Raw genomic sequence first — 25,351 nt, 5'->3', positions numbered from 1 at the left:
TGTGAGTCCAGTTTTAGATTCCGATGATCCACTTCGTGTTTACTGTATACTTTGGACCTTCTTATTGACGATGAAACACAGAAATTACATCCAAATTTAATACACGAGGACATTGCAGACTTAAGTACAAAAGGACGGACACTCTAACTTTCTATGATATACACCTCCCTTGTGAGTCCAGTTTTAGATTCCGATGCTTCACTTCAGGTTTACTGTATGCCTTGGACCTTCTTAATGACGATGAAACACAGAAATTGCATCAGAATTTAATACAAAGGGCAGAATGCCGACTTAAGTACAAGAGGACTCACACTCTAAATTTCTATGATTTGAACCTATCCTGTGAGTCCAGTTTTAGATTACGATGCTTCACTTCATGTTTACTGAATCCCTGGGACCTTCTTATTGACGATGAAACACAGAAATTGCATCGGAATTTAATACAAAATGCACAATGCCGACTTAAGTACAGGAGGACTGACACTCTAACATTCAATGGTATGACCCTCTCCTTTGAGTCCAGTTTGAGATTCCGATGCTTCACTTCAGGTTTACTGTATCCCTGGGACCATCATATTGACGATGAAACAAAGAAATTGCATCCGAATTTAAAACAAAAGTCACAATGCCGACTTAAGTACAAGTGGACTGACACTCTAACTTTCTATGATTTGAACCTCTCCTGTGAATCCAGTTTTAGATTCCGATGCATCACTTCAGGTTTACTGTATCCCTTGGACCTTCTTATTGACGATGAAACACAGAAATTGCATCCGAATGTAATACAAAAGGCACAATGCCGACTTAAGTACAAGAGGACTGACACTCTAACATTCTATGATTTGAACCTCTCCTGTGAGTCTAGTTTTAGAATCCGATGCTTCACTTCAGGTTTACTGTATACCTTGGACTTTCTTACTGACGATGAAACACAGAAATTGCATCCGAATTTAATACAAAAGGCACAATGCCGTTTTAAGTACAAGAGGACTGAAACTCTAACTTTCTATCATTTGAACCGCTCCTGTGAGTCCAGTTTTTGTTTCCGATGCTTCACTTCAGGTTTACTGTATCCCTTGGACCTTCTTACTGACGATGAAACACAGAAATTTCATCCGAATTTAATACAAAAGGCACAATGCCGACTTAACTATAAGAGGACTGACACTAAATTTCTATGATTTGAACCTCTCCTGTGAGTCCAGTTTTAGATTCCGATGCTTCACTTCAGGTTTACTGTATCCCTTGGACCATCTTATTGACGATGAAACACAGAAATTGCATCCGAATTTAATACAAAAGGCACAATGCCTACTTAAGTACAGGAGGACTGACACTCTAACTTTCTATGATTTGAAGCTCACCTGTGAGTCCAGTTTTGGTTTCCGATGTTCCACTTCAGGTTTACTGTATACCTTGGACCTTCTTATTGACGATGAAACACTGATATTACATCCGAATTTTATACAAACGGCACAATGCCGATTTAAGTACAAGAGGACTTACACTAACTTTCTATGATTTGAACCTCTCCTGTGAGTCCAGTTTTAGATTCCGATGCTTCACTTCAGGTTTACTGTATCCCTTGGACCATCTTACTGACGACGAAACACAGAAATTGCATCCGAATTTAATACAAAAGGCACAATGCCGACTTCAGTACAAGAGGACTGACACTCTAACTTTCTATGATTTGAACCTCTCCTGTGAGTCCAGTTTTAGATCCGATGCTTCACTTCAGGTTTACTGTATCCCTTGGACCGTCTTACTGACGATGAAACACAGAAATTGCATCCGAATTTAATACCAAAGGGACGATGCAGACTTAAGTACAAAAGGACGGACACTCTAACTTTCTATGATTTACACCTCCCTTGTGAGTCCAGTTTTAGATTCCGATGCTTCACCTCAGGTTTACTGTATCCCTTGGACCTTCTTACTGACGATGAACACAGAAATTGCATCCGAATTTAATACCAAAGGGACAATGCAGACTAAAGTACAAAAGGACGGACATTCTAACTTTCTATGATTTGAGCCTCTCCTGTGAGTCCAGATTTAGATTCCGATGCTTCACATCAGGTTTACTGTATCCCTTGGACCTTCTTATTGACGATGAAACACAGAAATTACATCCGAATTTAATACAAAAGGCACAATGCCGACTTAAGTACAAGAGGATTGACACTCTAACTTTTTATGATTTGAACCTATCCTGTGAGTCCAGTTTTAGATTCCGATGCTTCACTTCATGTTTACTGCTTACCTTGGACCTTCTTATTGACGATGAAACACTGAAATTACATCCGACTTTAATACAAAAGCACAATGCCGTCTTAAGTACAAGAGGACTGGCATTCTAAATTTCTATGATTTGAACCTCTCCTGTTAGTCCAGTTTTAGATTCCGATGCTTCACTTCAGGTTTACTGTATCCCTTGGACCTTCTTATTGACGATGAAACACTGATATTACATCCGAATTTTATACAAACGGCACAATGCCGATTTAAGTACAAGAGGACTTACACTAACTTTCTATGATTTGAACCTCTCCTGTGAGTCCAGTTTTAGATTCCGATGCTTCACTTCAGGTTTACTGTATCCCTTGGACCATCTTACTGACGACGAAACACAGAAATTGCATCCGAATTTAATACAAAAGGCACAATGCCGACTTCAGTACAAGAGGACTGACACTCTAACTTTCTATGATTTGAACTTCTCTTGTGAGTCCAGTTTTAGATTCCGATGCTTCACTTCAGGTTTACTGTATCCCTTGGACCTTCTTATTGACGATGAAACACTGAAATTACATCCGACTTTAATACAAAAGCACAATGCCGTCTTAAGTACAAGAGGACTGGCATTCTAAATTTCTATGATTTGAACCTCTCCTGTTAGTCCAGTTTTAGATTCCGATGCTTCACTTCAGGTTTACTGTATCCCTTGGACCTTCTTATTGACGATGAAACACTGATATTACATCCGAATTTTATACAAACGGCACAATGCCGATTTAAGTACAAGAGGACTTACACTAACTTTCTATGATTTGAACCTCTCCTGTGAGTCCAGTTTTAGATTCCGATGCTTCACTTCAGGTTTACTGTATCCCTTGGACCATCTTACTGACGACGAAACACAGAAATTGCATCCGAATTTAATACAAAAGGCACAATGCCGTCTTATGTACAAGACGACTGGCATTCTAAATTTCTATGATTTGAACCTCTCCTGTGAGTCCAGTTTTAGATTCCGATGTTCCACTTCAGGTTTACTGTATACCTTGGACCTTCTTATTGACGATGAAACACAGAAATTGCATCCGAATTTAATACAAAAGGGACAATGCAGACATAAGTACAAAAGGACGGACACTCTAACTTTCTATAATTTACACTCCCTTGTGAGTCCAGGTTTAGATTCCGATGCTTCACTTCAGGTTTACTGTATCCCTTGGACCTTCTTATTGACGATGAAACACAGAAATTGCATCCCAATTTAATACAAAAGGCACAATGACGACTTAAGTACAAGAGGACTGACACTCAAAATTTCTATGATTTGAACCTATCCTGTGAGACTAGTTTGAGATTCCGATGCTGCACTTCAGGTTTACTGTATCCCTGGGACCTTCTTATTGACGATGAAACACAGAAATTTCATCCGAATTTAATGCAAAAGGCACAATGCCTACATAAGTACAGGAGGAATGACACTCGAACTTTCTATGATTTGAAGCTCTCCTGTGAGTCCATTTTTAGATTCCGATGTTCCACTTCAGGTTTACTGTATAACTTGGACCTTCTTATTGACGATGAAACGCAGAAATTGCATCCGAATTTAATAATAAAGGGACAATGCCGACTTAAGTACAAAAGGACGGACACTCTAACTTTCTATGATTTACACCTCCCTTGTGAGTCCAGTTTTACATTCCGATGCTTCACTTCAGGTTTACGGTATACCTTGGACCTTCTTACTGACGATAAAACAGAGAAATTGCATCCGAATTTAATACCAAATTGACAATGCAGACTTAAGTACAAAAGGACGGACACTCTAACTTTCTATGATTTGTACCTCTCCTGTGAGGCCAGTTTTAGATTCCGATGCTTCACTTCAGGTTTACTGTATCCCTTGGACCTTCTTGTTGACGATGAAACACAGAAATTACATCCGAATTTAATACAAAAGGCACAGTGCCGACTTAAGTACAAGAGGATTGACACTCTAACTTTCTATGATTTGAACCTATCCTGTGAGTGCAGTTTTAGATTCCGATGCTGCACTTCATGTTTACTGTTTACCTTGGACCTTCTTATTGACGATGAAACACTGAAATTGCATCCGAATTTAATACAAAAGGCACAATGCCGACTTAAGTATAAGAGGACTGACACTAACTTTCTATGATTTGAACCTATTCTGTGAGTCCAGTTTTTGATTCCGATGCTTCACTTCATGTTTACTGTTTACCTTGGACCTTCTTATTGACGATGAAACACTGAAATTACATCCGACTTTAATACAAAAGCACAATGCCGTCTTAAGTACAAGAGGACTGGCATTCTAAATTTCTATGATTTGAACCTGTCCTGTTAGTCCAGTTTTAGATTCCGATGCTTCACTTCAGGTTTACTGTATCCCTTGGACCTTCTTATTGACTATGAAACACAGAAATTGCATCCGAATTTAATACAAAATGCACAATGCCGACTTAAGTACAAGAGGACTGACACTCTAACTTTCGATGATTTGAACTTCTCCTGTGAGTCCAGTTTTAGATTCCGATGCTTCAATTCATGTTTACTATATCCCTTGGACCTTCTTATTGACGATGAGAAACAGAAATTGCATCCGAATTTAATACAAAAGGCACAATGCCGACTTAATTACAAGAGGACTGACACAATAACTTTCTATGATTTGAACATCTCCTGTAAGTCCAGTTCTAGATTCCGATGCTTCACTTCAGGTTTACTGTATCCGTTGGACCATCTTATTTACGATGAGACTCAGAAATTGCATCCGAATTTAATACAAAAGGCACAATGCCTACTTAAGTACAGGAGGACTGACACTCTAACTTTCTATGATTTGAAGCTCTCCTGTGAGTCCAGTTTTAGATTCCGATGATCCACTTCGTGTTTACTGTATACCTTGGACCTTCTTATTGACGATGAAACACAGAAATTATATCCAAATTTAATACAAGAGGACATTGCAGACTTAAGTACAAAAGGACGGACACTCTAACTTTCTATGATTTACACCTCCCTTGTGAGTCCAGTTTTAGATTCCGATGCTTCACATCAGGTTTACTGTATCCCTTGGACCTTCTTAATGACGATGAAACACAGAAATTGCATCAGAATTTAATACAAAGGGCAGAATGCCGACTTAAGTACAAGAGGACTGACACTCTAAATTTCTATGATTTGAACCTATCCTGTGAGTCCAGTTTTAGATTACGATGCTTCACTTCATGTTTACTGTATCTCTGGGACCTTCTTATTGACGATGAAACACAGAAATTGCATCGGAATATTATACAAAAGGCACAATGCGGACTTAAGTATAAGAGGACTGACACTAACTTCCTATGATTTGAACCACTCCTGTGAGTCCAGTTTTAGATTCCGATGCTTCACTTCAGGTTTACTGTATCCCTTGGACCATCTTATTCACGATGAAACTCAGAAATTGCATCCAAATTTAATACAAAAGGCACAATGCCTACTTAAGTACAGGAGGACTGACACTCTAACATTCTATGATTTGAAGCTCTCCTGTGAGTCCAGTTTTAGATTCCGATGATCCACTTCGTGTTTACTGTATACTTTGGACCTTCTTATTGACGATGAAACACAGAAATTACATCCAAATTTAATACAAGAGGACATTGCAGACTTAAGTACAAAAGGACGGACACTCTAACTTTCTATGATTTACACCTCCCTTGTGAGTCCAGTTTTAGATTCCGATGCTTCACTTCAGGTTTACTGTATGCCTTGGACCTTCTTAATGACGATGAAACACAGAAATTGCATCAGAATTTAATACAAAGGGCACAATGCCGACTTAAGCACAAGAGGACTGACACTCTAAATTTCAATGATTTGAACCTATCCTGTGAGTCCAGTTTTAGATTACGATGCTTCACTTCATGTTTACTGTATCCCTGGGACCTTCTTATTGACGATGAAACACAGAAATTGCATCGGAATTTAATACAAAATGCACAATGCCGACTTAAGTACAGGAGGACTGACACTCTAACATTCAATGGTATGACCCTCTCCTTTGAGTCCAGTTTGAGATTCCGATGCTTCACTTCAGGTTTACTGTATCCCTGGGACCATCATATTGACGATGAAACAAAGAAATTGCATCCGAATTTAAAACAAAAGTCACAATGCCGACTTAAGTACAAGAGGACTGACACTCTAACTTTCTATGATTTGAACCTCTCCTGTGAATCCAGTTTTAGATTCCGATGCATCACTTCAGGTTTACTGTATCCCTTGGACCTTCTTATTGACGATGAAACACAGAAATTGCATCCGAATGTAATACAAAAGGCACAATGCCGACTTAAGTACAAGAGGACTGACACTCTAACTTTCTATGATTTAAACTTCTCCTGCGAGTCCAGTTTTAGAATCCGATGCTTTACTTCACGTTTACTGTATCCCTCGGACCTTCTTATTGACGACGAAACACAGAAATTGCTTCCGAATTTAATACAAAAGGCACAATGCCTACTTAAGTACTGGAGGACTGACACTCTAACTTTCTATGATTTGAAGCTCTCCTGTGAGTCCAGTTTTAGATTCCGATGTTCCACTTCAGGTTTACTGTATCCCTTGGACCTTCTTATTGACGATGAAACACAGAAATTGCATCCCAATTTAATACAAAAGGCACAATGACGACTTAAGTACAAGAGGACTGACACTCTAAATATCTATGATTTGAACCTATCCTGTGAGACCAGTTTGAGATTCCGATGCTGCACTTCAGGTTTACTGTATCCCTGGGACCTTCTTATTGACGATGAAACACAGAAATTTCATCCGAATTTAATACAAAAGGCACAATGCCTACATAAGTACAGGAGGACTGACACTCGAACTTTCTACGATTTGAAGCTCTCCTGTGAGTCCATTTTTAGATTCCGATGTTCCACTTCAGGTTTACTGTATAACTTGGACCTTCTTGTTGACGATGAAACGCAGAAATTGCATCCGAATTTAATACAAAAGGGACAATGCAGACTTAAGTACAAAAGGACGGACACTCTAACTTTCTATGATTTACACCTCCCTTGTGAGTCCAGTTTTACATTCCGATGCTTCACTTCAGGTTTACTGTATACCTTGGACCTTCTTACTGACGATAAAACACAGAAATTGCATCCGAATTTAATACCAAAGGGACAATGCAGACTTAAGTACAAAAGGACGGACACTCTAACTTTCTATGATTTGTACCTCTCCTGTGAGGCCAGTTTTAGATTCCGATGCTTCACTTCAGGTTTACTGTATCCCTTGGACCTTCTTGTTGACGATGAAACACAGAAATTACATCCGAATTTAATACAAAAGGCACAGTGCCGACTTAAGTACAAGAGGATTGACACTCTAACTTTCTATGATTTGAACCTATCCTGTGAGACCAGTTTGAGATTCCGATGCTGCACTTCAGGTTTACTGTTTACTTTGGACCTTCTTATTGACGATGAAACACTGAAATTGCATCCGAATTTAATACAAAAGGCACAATGTCGACTTAAGTATAAGAGGACTGACACTAACTTTCTATGATTTGAACCTATCCTGTGAGTCCAGTTTTAGATTCCGATGCTTCACTTCATGTGTACTGTTTACCTTGGACCTTCTTATTGACGATGAAGCACTGAAATTACATCCGACTTTAATACAAAAGCACAATGCCGTCTTAAGTACAAGAGGACTGGCATTCTAAATTTCTATGATTTGAACCTGTCCTCTTAGTCCAGTTTTAGATTCCGATGCTTCACTTCAGGTTTACTGTATCCCTTGGACCTTCTTATTGACTATGAAACACAGAAATTGCATCCGAATTTAATACAAAATGCACAATGCCGACTTAAGTACAAGAGGACTGACACTCTAACTTTCGATGATTTGAACCTCTCCTGTGAGTCCAGTTTTAGATTCCGATGCTTCAATTCAGGTTTACTATATCCCTTGGACCTTCTTATTGACGATGAGAAACAGAAATTGAATCCGAATTTAATACAAAAGGCACAATGCCGACTTAATTACAAGAGGACTGACACTCTAACTTTCTATGATTTGAACATCTCCTGTAAGTCCAGTTTTAGATTCCGATGCTTCACTTCAGGTTTACTGTATCCCTTGGACCATCTTATTCACGATGAGACTCAGAAATTGCATCCGAATTTAATACAAAAGGCACAATGCCTACTTAAGTACAGGAGGACTGACACTCTAACTTTATATGATTTGAAGCTCTCCTGTGAGTCCAGTTTTAGATTCCGATGATCCACTTCGTGTTTACTGTATACCTTGGACCTTCTTATTGACGATGAAACACAGAAATTATATCCAAATTTAATACAAGAGGACATTGCAGACTTAAGTACAAAAGGACGGACACTCTAACTTTCTATGATTTACACCTCCCTTGTGAGTCCAGTTTTAGATTCCGATGCTTCACTTCAGGTTTACTGTATGCCTTGGACCTTCTTAATGTCGATGAAACACAGAAATTGCATCAGAATTTAATACAAAGGGCACAATGCCGACTTAAGTACAAGAGGACTGACACTCTAAATTTCTATGATTTGAACCTATCCTGTGAGTTCAGTTTTAGATTACGATGCTTCACTTCATGTTTACTGTATCCCTGGGACCTTCTTATTGACGATGAAACACAGAAATTGCATCGGAATTTAATACAAAATGCACAATGCCGACTTAAGTACAGGAGGACTGACACTCTAACATTCAATGGTATGACCCTCTCCTTTGAGTCCAGTTTGAGATTCCGATGCTTCACTTCAGGTTTACTGTATCCCTGGGACCATCATATTGACGATGAAACAAAGAAATTGCATCCGAATTTAAAACAAAAGTCACAATGCCGACTTAAGTACAAGAGGACTGACACTCTAACTTTCTATGATTTGAACCTCTCCTGTGAATCCAGTTTTAGATTCCGATGCATCACTTCAGGTTTACTGTATTCCTTGGACCTTCTTATTGACGATGAAACACAGAAATTGCATCCGAATGTAATACAAAAGGCACAATGCCGACTTAAGTACAAGAGGACTGATACTCTAGCATTCTATGATTTGAACCTCTCCTGTGAGTCTAGTTTTAGAATCCGATGCTTCACTTCAGGTTTACTGTATACCTTGGACTTTCTTACTGACGATGAAACAAAGAAATTGCATCCGAATTTAATACCAAAGGCACAATGCCGACTTAAATACAAGAGGATGCACACTCTAACTTTCTATGATTTGAACCTATTCTGTGAATCCGGTTTTAGATTCCGATGCTTCACTTCATGTTTACTGTTTACCTTGGACCTTCTTATTGACGATGAAACACTGAAATTGCATACGAATTTAATACAAAAGGCACAATGCCGACTTAAGTACAAGAGGACTGACACTCTAACTTTCTATGATTTAAACTTCTCCTGCGAGTCCAGTTTTAGAATCCGATGCTTTACTTCACGTTTACTGTATCCCTCGGACCTTCTTATTGACGACGAAACACAGAAATTGCTTCCGAATTTAATACAAAAGGCACAATGCCTACTTAAGTACAGGAGGACTGACACTCTAACTTTCTATGATTTGAAGCTCTCCTGTGAGTCCAGTTTTAGATTCCGATGTTCCACTTCAGGTTTACTGTATACCTTGGACCTTCTTATTGACGATGAAACACTGAAATTGCATCCGAATTTAATACAAAAGGGACAATGCAGACATAAGTACAAAAGGACGGACACTCTAACTTTCTATAATTTACACCTCCCTTGTGAATCCAGTTTTAGATTCCGATGCTTCACTTCAGGTTTACTGTATCCCTTGGACCTTCTTATTGACGATGAAACACAGAAATTGCATCCCAATTTAATACAAAAGGCACAATGACGACTTAAGTACAAGAGGACTGACACTCTAAATAACTATGATTTGAACCTATCCTGTGAGACCAGTTTGAGATTCCGATGCTGCACTTCAGGTTTACTGTATCCCTGGGACCTTCTTATTGACGATGAAACACAGAAATTTCATCCGAATTTAATACAAAAGGCACAATGCCTACATAAGTACAGGAGGACTGACACTCGAACTTTCTATGATTTGAAGCTCTCCTGTGAGTCAATTTTTAGATTCCGATGTTCCACTTCAGGTTTACTGTATAACTTGGACCTTCTTATTGACGATGAAACGCAGAAATTGCATCCGAATTTAATACAAAAGGGACAATGCAGACTTAAGCACAAAAGGACGGACACTCTAACTTTCTATGATTTACAACTCCCTTGTGAGTCCAGTTTTACATTCCGATGCTTCACTTCAGGTTTACAGTATACCTTGGACCTTCTTACTGACGATAAAACACAGAAATTGCATCCGAATTTAATACCAAAGGGACAATGCAAACTTAAGTACAAAAGGACGGACACTCTAACTTTCTATGATTTGTACCTCTCCTGTGAGGCCAGTTTTAGATTCCGATGCTTCACTTCAGGTTTACTGTATCCCTTGGACCTTGTTGTTGACGATGAAACACAGAAATTACATCCGAATTTAATACAAAAGGCACAGTGCCGACTTAAGTACAAGAGGATTGACACTCTAACTTTCTATGATTTGAACCTATCCTGTGAGACCAGTTTGAGATTCCGATGCTGCACTTCAGGTTTACTGTTTACCTTGGACCTTCTTATTGACGATGAAACACTGAAATTGCATCCGAATTTAATACAAAAGGCACAATGCCGACTTAAGTAAAAGTGGACTGACACTAACTTTCTATGATTTGAACCTATCCTGTGAGTCCAGTTTTAGATTCCGATGCTTCACTTCATGTTTACTGTTTACCTTGGACCTTCTTATTGACGATGAAGCACTGAAATTACAACCGACTTTAATACAAAAGCACAATGCCGTCTTAAGTACAAGAGGACTGGCATTCTAAATTTCTATGATTTGAACCTGTCCTGTTAGTCCAGTTTTAGATTCCGATGCTTCACTTCAGGTTTACTGTATCCCTTGGACCTTCTTATTGACTATGAAACACAGAAATTGCATCCGAATTTAATACAAAATGCACAATGCCGACTTAAGTACAAGAGGACTGACACTCTAACTTTCGATGATTTGAACCTCTCCTGTGAGTCCAGTTTTAGATTCCGATGCTTCAATTCAGGTTTACTATATCCCTTGGACCTTCTTATTGACGATGAGAAACAGAAATTGCATCCGAATTTAATACAGAAGGCACAATGCCGACTTAATTACAAGAGGACTGACACTCTAACTTTCTATGATTTGAACATCTCCTGTAAGTCCAGTTTTAGATTCCGATGCTTCACTTCAGGTTTACTGTATCCCTTGGACCATCTTATTCACGATGAGACTCAGAAATTGCATCCGAATTTAATACAAAAGGCACAATGCCTACTTAAGTACAGGAGGACTGACACTCTAACTTTATATGATTTGAAGCTCTCCTGTGAGTCCAGTTTTAGATTCCGATGATCCACTTCGTGTTTACTGTATACCTTGGACCTTCTTATTGACGATGAAACACAGAAATTATATCCAAATTTAATACAAGAGGACATTGCAGACTTAAGTACAAAAGGACGGACACTCTAACTTTCTATGATTTACACCTCCCTTGTGAGTCCAGTTTTAGATTCCGATGCTTCACTTCAGGTTTACTGTATGCCTTGGACCTTCTTAACGACGATGAAACACAGAAATTGCATCAGAATTTAATACAAAGGGCACAATGCCGACTTAAGTACAAGAGGACTGACACTCTATATTTCTATGATTTGAACCTATCCTGTGAGTCCAGTTTTAGATTACGATGCTTCACTTCATGTTTACTGTATCCCTGGGACCTTCTTATTGACGATGAAACACAGAAATTGCATCGGAATTTAATACAAAATGCACAATGCCGACTTAAGTACAGGAGGACTGACACTCTAACATTCAATGGTATGACCCTCTCCTTTGAGTCCAGTTTGAGATTCCGAAGCTTTCTTCAGGTTTACTGTATCCCTGGGACCATCATATTGACGATGAAACAAAGAAATTGCATCCGAATTTAAAACAAAAGTCACAATGCCGACTTAAGTACAAGAGGACTGACACTCTAACTTTCTATGATTTGAACCTCTCCTGTGAATCCAGTTTTAGATTCCGATGCATCACTTCAGGTTTACTGTATCCCTTGGACCTTCTTATTGACGATGAAACACAGAAATTGCATCCGAATGTAATACAAAAGGCACAATGCCGACTTAAGTACAAGAGGACTGATACTCTAACATTCTATGATTTGAACCTCTCCTGTGAGTCTAGTTTTAGAATCCGATGCTTCACTTCAGGTTTACTGTATACCTTGGACTTTCTTACTGACGATGAAACAAAGAAATTACATCCGAATTTAATACCAAAGGCACAATGCCGACTTAAATACAAGAGGATGCACACTCTAACTTTCTATGATTTGAACCTATCCTGTGAATCCGGTTTTAGATTCCGATGCTTCACTTCATGTTTACTGTTTACCTTGGACCTTCTTATTGACGATGAAACACTGAAATCGCATACGAATTTAATACAAAAGGCACAATGCCGACTTAAGTACAAGAGGACTGACACTGTAACTTTCTATGATTTAAACTTCTCCTGCGAGTCCAGTTTTAGAATCCGATGCTTTACTTCACGTTTACTGTATCCCTCGGACCTTCTTATTGACGACGAAACACAGAAATTGCTTCCGAATTTAATACAAAAGGCACAATGCCTACTTAAGTACAGGAGGACTGACACTCTAACTTTCTATGATTTGAAGCTCTCCTGTGAGTCCAGTTTTAGATTCCGATGTTCCACTTCAGGTTTACTGTATACCTTGGACCTTCTTATTGACGATGAAACACAGAAATTGCATCCGAATTTAATACAAAAGGGACAATGCAGACATAAGTACAAAAGGACGGACACTCTAACTTTCTATAATTTACACCTCCCTTGTGAATCCAGTTTTAGATTCCGATGCTTCACTTCAGGTTTACTGTATCCCTTGGACCTTCTTATTGACGATGAAACACAGAAATTGCATCCCAATTTAATACAAAAGGCACAATGACGACTTAAGTACAAGAGGACTGACACTCTAAATATCTATGATTTGAACCTATCCTGTGAGACCAGTTTGAGATTCCGATGCTGCACTTCAGGTTTACTGTATCCCTGGGACCTTCTTATTGACGATGAAACACAGAAATTTCATCCGAATTTAATACAATAGGCACAATGCCTACATAAGTACAGGAGGACTGACACTCGAACTTTCTATGATTTGAAGCTCTCCTGTGAGTCCATTTTTAGATTCCGATGTTCCACTTCAGGTTTACTGTATAACTTGGACCTTCTTATTGACGATGAAACGCAGAAATTGCATCCGAATTTAATACAAAAGGGACAATGCAGACTTAAGTACAATAGGACGGACACTCTAACATTCTATGATTTACACCTCCCTTGTGAGTCCAGTTTTACATTCCGATGCTTCACTTCAGGTTTACTGTATACCTTGGACCTTCTTACTGACGATAAAACACAGAAATTGCATCCGAATTTAATACCAAAGGGACAATGCAGACTTAAGTACAAAAGGACGGACACTCTAACTTTCTATGATTTGTACCTCTCCTGTGAGGCCAGTTTTAGATTCCGATGCTTCACTTCAGGTTTACTGTATCCCTTGGACCTTCTTGTTGACGATGAAACACAGAAATTACATCCGAATTTAATACAAAAGGCACAGTGCCGACTTAAGTACAAGAGGATTGACACTCTAACTTTCTATGATTTGAACCTTTCCTGTGAGACCAGTTTGAGATTCCGATGCTGCACTTCAGGTTTACTGTTTACCTTGGACCTTCTTATTGACGATGAAACACTGAAATTGCATCCGAATTTAATACAAAAGGCACAATGCCGACTTAAGTATAAGAGGACTGACACTAACTTTCTATGATTTGAACCTATCCTGTGAGTCCAGTTTTAGATTCCGATGCTTCACTTCATGTTTACTGTTTACCTTGGACCTTCTTATTGACGATGAAGCACTGAAATTACATCCGACTTTAATACAAAAGCACAATGCCGTCTTAAGTACAAGAGGACTGGCATTCTAAATTTCTATGATTTGAACCTGTCCTGTTAGTCCAGTTTTAGATTCCGATGCTTCACTTCAGGTTTACTGTATCCCTTGGACCTTCTTATTGACTATGAAACACAGAAATTGCATACGAATTTAATACAAAATGCACAATGCCGACTTAAGTACAAGAGGACTGACACTCTAACTTTCGATGATTTGAACCTCTCCTGTGAGTCCAGTTTTAGATTCCGATGCTTCAATTCAGGTTTACTATATCCCTTGGACCTTCTTATTGACGATGAGAAACAGAAATTGCATCCGAATTTAATACAAAAGGCACAATGCCGACTTAATTACAAGAGGACAGACACTCTAACTTTCTATGATTTGAACATCTCCTGTAAGTCCAGTTTTAGATTCCGATGCTTCACTTCAGGTTTACTGTAACCCTTGGACCATCTTATTCACGATGAGACTCAGAAATTGCATCCGAATTTAATACAAAAGGCACAATGCCTACTTAAGTACAGGAGGACTGACACTCTAACTTTCTATGATTTGAAGCTCTCCTGTGAGTCCAGTTTTAGATTCCGATGATCCACTTCGTGTTTACTGTATACCTTGGACCTTCTTATTGACGATGAAACACAGAAATTATATCCAAAATTAATACAAGAGGACATTGCAGACTTAAGTACAAAAGGACGGACACTCTAACTTTCTATGATTTACACCTCCCTTGTGAGTCCAGTTTTAGATTCCGAGGCTTCACTTCAGGTTTACTGTATGCCTTGGACCTTCTTAATGACGATGAAACACAGAAATTGCATCAGAATTTAATACAAAGGGCACAATGCCGACTTAAGTACAAGAGGACTGACACTCTAAATTTCTATGATTTGAACCTATCCTGTGAGTCCAGTTTTAGATTACGATGCTTCACTTCATGTTTACTGTATCCCTGGGACCTTCTTATTGACGATGAAACACAGAAATTGCATCGGAATTTAATACAAAATGCACAATGCCGACTTAAGTACAGGAGGACTGACACTCTAACATTCAATGGTATGACCCTCTCCTTTGAGTCCAGTTTGAGATTCCGATGCTTCACTTCATTTTTACTGTATCCCTGGGACCATCATATTGACGATGAAACAAAGAAATTGCATCCGAATTTAAAACAAAAGTCACAATGCCGACTTAAGTACAAGAGGACTGACACTCTAACTTTCTATGATTTGAACCTCTCCTGTGAATCCAGTTTTAGATTCCGATGCATCACTTCAGGTTTACTGTATCCCTTAGACCTTCTTATTGACGATGAAACACAGAAATTGCATCCGAATGTAATACAAAAGGCACAATGCTGACTTAAGTACAAGAGGACTGACACTCTAACATTCTATGATTTGAACCTCTCCTGTGAGTCTAGTTTTAGAATCCGATGCTTCACTTCAGGTTTACTGTATACCTTGGATTTTCTTACTGACGATGAAACAAAGAAATTGCATCCGAATTTAATACCAAAGGCACAATGCCGACTTAAATACAAGAGGATGCACACTCTAACTTTCTATGATTTGAACCTATCCTGTGAATCCGGTTTTAGATTCCGATGCTTCACTTCATGTTTACTGTTTACCTTGGACCTTCTTATTGACGATGAAACACTGAAATTGCATACGAATTTAATACAAAAGGCACAATGCCGACTTAAGTACAAGAGGACTGACACTCTAACTTTCTATGATTTAAACTTCTCCTGCGAGTCCAGTTTTAGAATCCGATGCTTTACTTCACGTTTACTGTATCCCTCGGACCTTCTTATTGACGACGAAACACAGAAATTGCTTCCGAATTTAATACAAAAGGCACAATGCCTACTTAAGTACAGGAGGACTGACACTCTAACTTTCTATGATTTGAAGCTCTCCTGTGAGTCCAGTTTTAGATTCCGATGTTCCACTTCAGGTTTACTGTATACCTTGGACCTTCTTATTGACGATGAAACACAGAAATTGCATCCGAATTTAATACAAAAGGGACAATGCAGACATAAGTACAAAAGGACGGACACTCTAACTTTCTATAATTTACACCTCCCTTGTGAATCCAGTTTTAGATTCCGATGCTTCACTTCAGGTTTACTGTATCCCTTGGACCTTCTTATTGACGATGAAACATAGAAATTGCATCCCAATTTAATACAAAAGGCACAATGACGACTTAAGTACAAGAGGACTGACACTCTAAATATCTATGATTTGAACCTATCCTGTGAGACCAGTTTGAGATTCCGATGCTGCACTTCAGGTTTACTGTATCCCTGGGACCTTCTTATTGACGATGAAACACAGAAATTTCATCCGAATTTAATACAAAAGGCACAATGCCTACATAAGTACAGGAGGACTGACACTCGAACTTTCTATGATTTGAAGCTCTCCTGTGAGTCCATTTTTAGATTCCGATGTTCCACTTCAGGTTTACTGTATAACTTGGACCTTCTTATTGACGATGAAACGCAGAAATTGCATCCGAATTTAATACAAAAGGGACAATGCAGACTTAAGTACAAAAGGACGGACACTCTAACTTTCTATGATTTACACCTCCCTTGTGAGTCCAGTTTTACATTCCGATGCTTCACTTCAGGTTTACTGTATACCTTGGACCTTCTTACTGACGATAAAACGCAGAAATTGCATCCGAATTTAATACCAAAGGGACAATGCAGACTTAAGTACAAAAGGACGGACACTCTAACTTTCTATGATTTGTACCTCTCCCGTGAGGCCAGTTTTAGATTCCGATGCTTCACTTCAGGTTTACTGTATCCCTTGGACCTTGTTGTTGACGATGAAACACCGAAATTACATCCGAATTTAATACAAAAGGCACAGTGCCGACTTAAGTACAAGAGGATTGACACTCTAACTTTCTATGATTTGAACCTATCCTGTGAGACCAGTTTGAGATTCCGATGCTGCACTTCAGGTTTACTGTTTACCTTGGACCTTCTTATTGACGATGAAACACTGAAATTGCATCCGAATTTAATACAAAAGGCACAATGCCGACTTATGTATAAGAGGACTGACACTAACTTTCTATGATTTGAACCTATCCTGTGAGTCCAGTTTTAGATTCCGATGCTTCACTTCATGTTTACTGTTTACCTTGGACCTTCTTATTGACGATGAAGCACTGAAATTACATCCGACTTTAATACAAAAGCACAATGCCGTCTTAAGTACAAGAGGACTGGCATTCTAAATTTCTATGATTTGAACCTGTCCTGTTAGTCCAGTTTTAGATTCCGATGCTTCACTTCAGGTTTACTGTATCCCTTGGACCTTCTTATTGACTATGAAACACAGAAATTGCATCCGAATTTAATACAAAATGCACAATGCTGACTTAAGTACAAGAGGACTGACACTCTAACTTTCGATGATTTGAACCTCTCCTGTGAGTCCAGTTTTAGATTCCGATGCTTCAATTCAGGTTTACTATATCCCTTGGACCTTCTTATTGACGATGAGGAACAGAAATTGCATCCGAATTTAATACAAAAGGCACAATGCCGACTTAATTACAAGAGGACTGACACTCTAACTTTCTATGATTTGAACATCTCCTGTAAGTCCAGTTTTAGATTCCGATGCTTCACTTCAGGTTTACTGTATCCCTTGGACCATCTTATTCACGATGAGACTCAGAAATTGCATCCGAATTTAATACAAAAGGCACAATGCCTACTTAAGTACAGGAGGACTGACACTCTAACTTTCTATGATTTGAAGCTCTCCTGTGAGTCCAGTTTTAGATTCCGATGATCCACTTCGTGTTTACTGTATACCTTGGACCTTCTTATTGACGATGAAACACAGAAATTATATCCAAATTTAATACAAGAGGACATTGCAGACTTAAGTACAAAAGGACGGACACTCTAACTTTCTATGATTTACACCTCCCTTGTGAGTCCAGTTTTAGATTACGATGCTTCACTTCAGGTTTACTGTATCCCTTGGACGTTCTTAATGACGATGAAACACAGAAATTGCATCAGAATTTAATACAAAGGGCACAATGCCGACTTAAGTACAAGAGGACTGACACTCTAAATTTCTATGATTTGAACCTATCCTGTGAGTCCAGTTTTAGATTACGATGCTTCACTTCATGTTTACTGTATCCCTGGGACCTTCTTATTGACGATGAAACACAGAAATTGTATCGGAATATAATACAAAAGGCACAATCCCGACTTAAGTACAAATCAACTGACACTCTAAATTTCTATGAGTTACATCTATCCTGTGAGTCCAGTTTTAGATTCCGATGCTTCGCTTCATGTTTACTGTATCCCTGGGACCTTCTTATTGACGTTGAAACACAGAAATTGCATCGGAATTTAATACAAAACGCACAATGCCGACCTAAGTACAGGAGGACTGACACTCTAACATTCAATGATATGACCCTCTCCTTTGAGTCCAGTTTGGAATTCCGATGCTTCACTTCAGGTTTACTGTATCCCTGGGACCTTCTTATTGACGATGAAACACAGAAATTGCATCCGAATTTAAAACAAAAGGCACAATGCCGACTTAAGTACAAGGGGACTGACACTCTAACTTTCTATGATTTGAACCTCTCCTGTGAATCCAGTTTTAGATTCCGATGCTTCACTTCAGGTTTACTGTATCCCTTGGACCTTCTTATTGACGATGAAACACAGAAATTGCACCCGAATGTAATACAAAAGGCACAATGCCGACTTAAGTACAGGAGGACTGACACTCTAAATTTCTATGATTTGAACCTCTCCTGCGAGTCTAGTTTTAGATTCCGATGCTTCACTTCAGATTTACTGTATACCGTGGACCTTCTTATTGACGATGAAACAGAGAAATTGCATTCGAATTTAATACAAAAGGCTCATTGCAGACTTAAGTACAGGAGGACTGACACTCTAAATTTCTATGATTTGAACCTCACCTGCGAGTCCAGTTTTAGATTCCAATGGTGCACTACAGGTTTACTGTATCCATGGGACCTCCTTATTGACGATGAAACACAGAAATTGCATCCGAATTTAATACAAAAGGCACAATGCCGACTTAAGTACAAGAGGACTGACTCTCTAATTTTCTATGATTTGAACCTCCCCTGTGAGTCCAGTTTTAGATTCCGATTCTTCACATCAGGTTTACTGTATCCCTTGGATTTTCTTATTGACGATGAAACACAGAAATTGCCTCCGAATTTAATACAAAAGGCACAATGCCGACTTAAGTACAAGAGGACTGACACCCTAACATTTATGATTTGAACCTCACCTGTGAGACCAGTTTTAGATTCCGATGCTTCACTTCAGATTTACTGTACACCGTGGACCTTCTAATTGACGATGAAACACAGAAATTGCATCCGAATTTAATACAAAAGGCGCAATGCCGACTTAAGTATAAGAGGACTGACACTCTAAATATCTATGATTTGAACCTATCCTGTGAGTCCAGTTTTAGATTCCGATGCTTCGCTTCTTGTTTACTGTATCCCTGGGACTTTCTTATTGACGATGAAACACAGAAATTGCATCCGAATTTAATACAAAAGGCACAATGCCTACTTAAGTACAGGAGGACTGACACTCTAACTTTCTATGATTTGAAGCTCTCCTGTGAGTCCAGTTTTAGATTCCGATTATCCACTTCGTGTTTACTGTATACCTTGGACCATCTTATTGACAATGAAACACAGAAATTATATCCAAATTTAATACAAGAGGACATTGCAGACTTAAGTACAAAAGGACGGACACTCTAACTTTCTATGATTTACACCTGCCTTGTGAGTCCAGTTTTAGATTCCGATGCTTCACTTCAGGTTTACTGTATCCCTTGGACCTTCTTAATGACGATGAAACACAGAAATTGCATCAGAATTTAATACAAAGGGCACAATGCCGACTTAAGTACAAGAGGACTGACACTCTAAATTTCTATGATTTACACCTATCCTGTGAGTCCAGTTTTAGATTCCGATGCTTCACTTCAGGTTTACTGTATCCCTTAGACCTTCTTATTGACGATGAAACACAGAAATTGCACCCGAATGTAATACAAAAGGCACAATGCCGACTTAAGTACAGGTGGACTGAGACTCTAACATTCTATGATTTGAACCTCTCCAGTGACTCTAGTTTTAGATTCCGATGCTTCACTTCAGATTTACTGTATACCGTGGACCTTCTTATTGACGATGAAACAGAGAAATTGCATTCGAATTTAATACAAAAGGCACATTGCAGACTTAAGTACAGGAGGACTGACACTCTAAATGTCTATGATTTGAACCTCACCTGCGAGTCCAGTTTTAGATTCCGATGCTGCACTTCAGGTTTACTGTATCCATGGGACCTTCTTATTGACGTTTAAACACAGAAATTCCATCCGAATTTAATACAAAAGGCACAATGCTGACTTAGGTACAAGAGTACTGACACTCTAACTTTCTATGATTTGAACCTCTCCTGTGAGTCCAGTTTTAAATACCGATGCTTCACTTCAGATTTACTGTATACCTTGGACCTTCTTATTGACGATGAAACACAGAAATTGCATCCGAATTTAATACAAAAGGCACAATGCCGACTTAAGTACACGAGGACTGACACTCTAACTTTCAGTGATTTGATCCTATCCTGTGAGTGTAGTTTTAGATACCGATGGTTCACTTCAGGTTTAGTGTATCCCTTGAACCCTCTTATTGACGATGAAACACAGATATTGCATCCGAATTTAATACAAATGGCACAATGCCGACTTAAGTACAGGCGGACTGGCACTCAAACTGTCTATTATATGAACCTCTCCTTCGAGTCCAGTTTTAGATTCCAAAGCTGCACTTCAGGTTTACTGTATCACTCGGACCTTCTTAGTGACGATGAAACACAGAAATTGCATCCGAAATTAATACAAAAGGCACAATGCCGACTTAAGTACAAGAGTACTGACACTTTAAATTTCTATGATTTGAACCTCTCCTGTGAGTACAGTTTTAGATTCCGATGCTTCACTTCATGTTTACTGTATCCCTTGGATTTTCTTATTGACGATGAAACACAGAAATTGCCTCCGAATTTAATACAAAAGGCACAATGCCGACTTAAGTACAAGAGGACTGACACCCTAACATTCTATGATTTGAACCTCACCTGTGAGACCAGTTTTAGATTCCGATGCTTCACTTCAGATTTACTGTAGAGCGTGGACCTTCTAATTGACGATGAAACACAGAAATTGCATCCGAATTTAATACAAATAGGCACAATGCCGACTTAAGTACAGGAGGACTGACACTCTAACTTTCTATGATTTGAACCTATCCTGTGAGTCCAGTTTGAGATTCCGATCCTTCACTTCAGGTTTACTGTATCCCTTGGACCTTCTAATTGACGAGGAAACACAGAAATTGCATCCGAATTTAATACAAAAGGCGCAATGCCGACTTAAGTATAAGTGGACTGACACTCTAAATATCTATGATTTGAACCTATCCTGTGAGTCCAGTTTTAGATTCCGATGCTTCGCTTCTTGTTTACTGTATCCCTGGGACTTTCTTATTGACGATGAAACACAGAAATTGCTGACGAATTTAATACAAAAGGCACAATGCCGACTTAAGTACAGGAGGACTGACACTCTAACATTGTATGATATGAACCTATCCTGTGAGTCCAGTTTGAGATTCCGATGCTTCACTTCAGGTTTACTGTATAACTGGGACCTTCTTATTGACGATGAATCACAGAAATTGTATCCGAATTTAATACGAAACGCACAATGCCGACATAAGTACAAGAGGACTGACACTCTAACTTGCTATGATTTGAACCTCTCCTGTAAATCTAGTTTTAGATTCCGATGCTTCACTTCAGGTTTACTGTATCCCTTGGACCTTCTTATTGACGATGAAACACAGAAATTGCACCCGAATTTAATACAAAAGGCACAATGCCGTCTTAAGTACAAGAGGACTGACACTTTAACTTTCTATGATTTGAACCTCTCCTGTGTGTCCAGTTTTAGATACCGATGCTTCACTTCAGATTTACTGTATACCTTGGACCTTCTTATTGACGATGAAACACAGAAATAGCATCCGAATTTAATACAAAAGGCACAATGCCGACTTAAGTACAGGAGGACTGACGCTCTAACTTACTATGATTTGAACCTCCCCTGTAAGTCCAGTTTTAGATTCCGATGATTCACTTCAGGTTTACTGTATCCCTTGGACCTTCTTATTGACGATGAAACACAGAAATTGCATCCGAATGTAATACAAAAGGCCCAATGCCGTCTTAAGTACAAGAGGACTGACACTTTAACTTTCTATGATTTGAACCTCTCCTGTGAGTCCAGTTTTAGATTCCGATGCTTCACTTCAGGTTTACTGTATACCTTGGACCTTTTTATTGACGATGAAACCCAGAAATTGCATCCGAATTTAATACAAAAGGCACAATGCCGACTTAAGCACACGAGGACTGACACTCTAACTTTCTATGATTTGAACCCATCCTGTGAGTCCAGTTTTAGATGCCGATGCTTCACTTCAGGATTAGTGTATCCCTTGAACCATCTTATTGACGATGAAACACAGAAATTGCACCCGAATTTAATACAAAAGCACAATGCCGACTTAAGTACAGGAGGACTGACACTCTAACTTACTATGATTTGAACCTCCCCTGTGAGTACAGTCTTAGATTCCGATGCTTCACTTCAGGTTTACTGTATACCTTGGACATTCTCATTGACAATGAAACACAGAAATTGCACCCGAATTTAATACAAAAGGCACAATGCCGACTTAAGTGCAGGAGGACTGACACTCTAATTTTCTATGATTTGAACCTATCCTGTGAGTCCAGTTTTAGATTCTGATGCTTCACTTCAGGTTTACTGTATCCCTGGGACCTTCTTATTGACGATGAAACACAGAAATTGCATCCGAATTTAATACCAAAGTCACAAAGCCGACTTAAGTACAAGAGGACAGACACACTAACTTTCTATGATTTGAACCAATCCTGTGAGTCCAGTTTTAGATTCCGATGCCTTACTTCAGGTTTACTGTATCCCTTGGACCTTCTTATTGACGATGAAACACAGATATTGCATCGGAATTTAAGACAAATGGCACAATGCCGACATAAATACAAGAGGACTGACACTCTAACTTTCTATGATTTGAACCTCTCCTGTGAGTCCAGTTTTTGATTCCGATGCTTCATTCAGGTTTACTGTGTCCCTGGGATCTTCTTACTGACGATGAAACACAGAATTTGTATCCGAATTTAATACAAAAGGCACAATGCCGACTTAAGTACAAGAGGACTGACACTCTAACTTTCTATGATTTGAACCTATCCTGTGAGTCCAGTTTTAGATTCCGATGCTTCACTTCAGGTTAACTATATCCCTGGGACCATCATATTGACAATGAAACACAGAAATTGCATCCGAATTCAATACAAAAGGCACAATGGCGACTTAAGTACAGGAGGACTGACACTTTAACTTTATATGTTTGAACCTCTCCTGTGAGTCCAGTTTTAGATTCCGATGCTTCACTTCAGGTTTTTTGTGTCTCTTGGAACTTCTTATTGACAATGAAACACAGAAATAGCATCCGAATTTAATACAAAAGGCACATTGCCGACTTAAGTACAAGAGGACTGACACTCTAACTTTCTATGATTCGAATTTCTCCTGTGAGTCCAGTTTTAGATTCCGATGCTTCACTTCAGGTTTACTGTACACCTTGGACCTTCTTATTGACGATGAAACACAGAAATTGCATCCGAATTTAATACAAAATGCACAATGCCGCCTTACGTACAAGAGGACTGACACTCTAACTTTATATGATTTCAACCTCACCTATGAGTCCAGTTTTAGATTCCGATGCTTCACTTCAGATTTACTGTATACCGTGGGCCTTCTTATTGACGATTAAACACAGAAATTGCATCCGAATTTATTACAAATGGCACAATGCCGACTTAAGTACAGGAGGACTGGCACTCAAACTGTCTATTATATGAACCTCTCCTTCGAGTCCAGTTTTAGATTCCAAAGCTGCACTTCAGGTTTACTGTATCAAACGGACCTTCTTAGTGACGATGAAACACAGAAATTGCATCCGAAATTAATACAAAAGTCACAATGCCGACTTAAGTACAAGAGTACTGACACTTTAACTTTCTATGATTTGAACCTCTCCTGTGAGTCCAGTTTTAGATACCGATGCTTCACTTCAGATTTACTGTATACCTTGGCCCTTCTTTTTGACGATGAAACACAGAAATTGCATCCGAATTTAATACAAAAGGCACAATGCCGACTTAAGTACAGAAGGACTGACACTCTAACTTACTATGATTTGAACCTCCCCTGTGAGTACAGTTTTAGATTAAGATGCTTCACTTCAGGTTTACTGTATCCCTTGGACCTTCTTATTGACGATGAAACACATAAATTTCATCCGAATTTAATACAAAAGGCACAATGCCGTCTTAAGTACAAGAGGACTGACACTCTAACTTTCTATGATTTGAACCTATCCTGTGAGTCCACTTTTAGATTCCGATGCTGCACTTCAGGTTAACTATATCCCTGGGACCAATATATTGACAATGAAAGACAGAAATTGCATCCGAATTCAATACAAAAGGCACAATGGCGACTTAAGTACAGGAGGACTGACACTTTAACTTTCTAGGCTTTGAACCTCTCCTGTGAGTCCAGTTTTAGATTCCGATGCTTGACTTCAGGTTTACTGTGTCTCTTGGACCTTCTTATTGACAATGAAACACAGAAAT

This window comes from Schistocerca americana, chromosome 2, assembly GCF_021461395.2.
Source record: "Schistocerca americana isolate TAMUIC-IGC-003095 chromosome 2, iqSchAmer2.1, whole genome shotgun sequence".
In the NCBI taxonomy this organism is placed as follows: domain Eukaryota; kingdom Metazoa; phylum Arthropoda; class Insecta; order Orthoptera; family Acrididae; genus Schistocerca; species Schistocerca americana.
This window is presented reverse-complemented; position numbering follows the sequence as displayed.